The sequence below is a fragment of the Cebus imitator genome, unplaced genomic scaffold (assembly GCF_001604975.1).
Source record: "Cebus imitator isolate Cc_AM_T3 unplaced genomic scaffold, Cebus_imitator-1.0 Scaffold179, whole genome shotgun sequence".
NCBI classification, from domain to species: Eukaryota; Metazoa; Chordata; class Mammalia; order Primates; family Cebidae; genus Cebus; species Cebus imitator.
This window is the reverse complement of record NW_016107494.1, coordinates 1,432,546-1,434,592: the sequence shown is the minus strand read 5'-3', so window position 1 is coordinate 1,434,592 and position 2,047 is coordinate 1,432,546. Positions and strand designations below refer to the sequence as shown.

Below are 2,047 nucleotides of genomic sequence, written 5' to 3'. Positions count from 1 at the left end.
TTACCAGCCTAGGTTGTCAGAGAAGTTGATCCCTTCACTCATCTTTCCTCCAGCCACAGAGAGGGGCAGGGCCCCTATCACCCAGCCTCTCTCCTGGCCACAGCCTGGTGAGAGACACCCAGCCCCAGAGGTGCTGAGCCAGCTTAGATGACACTTTTAACGTTTCCAGCTGCCTCCCTACCAAGGTCTCAGGCCCAAGCCTCAGAGTTACGCCTGCACCTGAATGCACCTGGAACACGAGATTGGCACCTGCTCCACCTGGCGTGAGCTCTTGGGTTCCTGGAATATGTGGAGGCAGAGGGCATCTCCCAGAGAGGGGTTCAGGGTGCTGGGTCTCAGATCTGGTGGTGGCTTTGTGTTTCCTGGCCAGGGGACAGGAGAGCCTTGCAACCTGGGGCTTTGGGGAAATCCTCTGCAGTCAGGGACTGGGTGGGGATGAGGAGCTAGAAGCCTGTCCTGACTTGATGAGCACAAGAGCTCCCAGGAGGACTTGGTGGCACTGTCCTTGCAAGTGAGAGGGCCGGCTGATGGGCCATTCACCTTCTTTCTGGTGGCCAGGCGGCCCAGCAGGCTGCTGTTCTTCCCGTGGGCGTGGACCTGGCGCAGGTACCTGTAGGATGGGAAGAAATAGACTAACCTTCCAGGAACCACACCACACAAGTTACAGAGGAGGCCACACACCTTGTCTATTTAAGGAAGGAAGAGAGTGAGCCGCCATGGAGCAACCTCTCAGCCACCCACAAATGGGCTCTTGAGGCTCAAAACTAAGGAGAGAGACCCAGGGCATCACTGCAGCCGGTGGGGAGGACTTGGCTCCCCTGGGAGGGAACCACAGGGTGGAAGGTGCCACCTCCCACCAAACACAGCCAGGTGCTGCTGCTGACTGTGCCTTTCTGATGCATCACAGCACTGCCGTCCCGGGGGACCTTCCTATTGCCCTGGCACTGAGTCCTCCCTTCTTCACTCCGGGGTCCTGATGGGCACCACAATGACAGGCACTGCACGCCCCAGGCATGCCACAGAAGATGCCCCCCAGTCCCCACATCCCTGCCTATGGCAGGAGAGGATATAACCAAAGAGCCAGAGAGCCAAAGGGAATGAGCAGTTTTCTCGTGCGAGACATCCTCAGAGAACGCCTGGAGGTTTTAAGAAAATTTAGCAGCCTAAGGGTTGAGGGGTGGGGCAGCTCACACTTTCCTCCATGATCATCTAGATTGACGCTGCTCATCCTGTGCGGCTCTGAAGCGGGTGTCCCAGTGCAGATTCTCAAACACCTGAAAATACTCAGGGTGTGCCAGAGAGCCCCTGCCCTGGAAAACCCTTTCCTGCCCGAGCCCAGGCTGTGGCAGGGTGAGCTGGCTGGGACTGACCATCTGAGGCAGCTCTCTCTGCTGGAACGTGAATTCCAGGGGCTGATTGGAAATTCTTCTGCAGATGACAAGGGGCAGGATGCTGTCTGGAGGAATCATGTGACCCGGTGAGACCCTGGGAGGAGCTGGAAGCTGAAGATGCAGGTGTTTTGCAAGGCACAGTGCAGGAAGGGCATTCCCCATCTTCCAGCATAGGAGCAGCAATTGACAGTGCTCACCCGCCGGCCATCACCGCTGTCATACTGGGCAGCAGGCAGCAGGGAGCAGAGCAGGAGAGCCTGGGTGAGCACACGAAGGGTGAGGCTCCCATCCCAGGGTCTCCTCCGGCCCTGTGCCTGGTCACAGTATGAGGTTACATGCAGACAACAGGGGCCAGAACCTGAACACTGGCTCGTCCCACCCTGGGCCCGGCTCCTCTCCACAGGAAAACCCCACTACAGTGTTCAGCCCCCACCCCAGCACAGGCTAGCAGTTGCTGCCGGAAGGCAGACACCTGGAGACCAAGTGCACAGCATCAGGACCCTGTGACCTCCCAAAGGGCCGGGGGAAAGGAAATGGGAAGTCTGGGCTAAGATACAGCAAGTACACGTGAACAGAAAGAAGGGGTCAAAGAAAAGGCTGACGGCAAGTTAACAGAAAGAAAAATGGTGAACGATACGTGGTGCGGGCAGCCTCAT

At 57.8% G+C, this 2,047-nt stretch overlaps 1 pseudogene; it reads right to left on the bottom strand.

Annotated features, from left to right (window-relative positions):
- Positions 1 to 2,047, bottom strand: part of LOC108315819 — a 13,667-nt pseudogene that overhangs the window by 1,454 nt on the left and 10,166 nt on the right.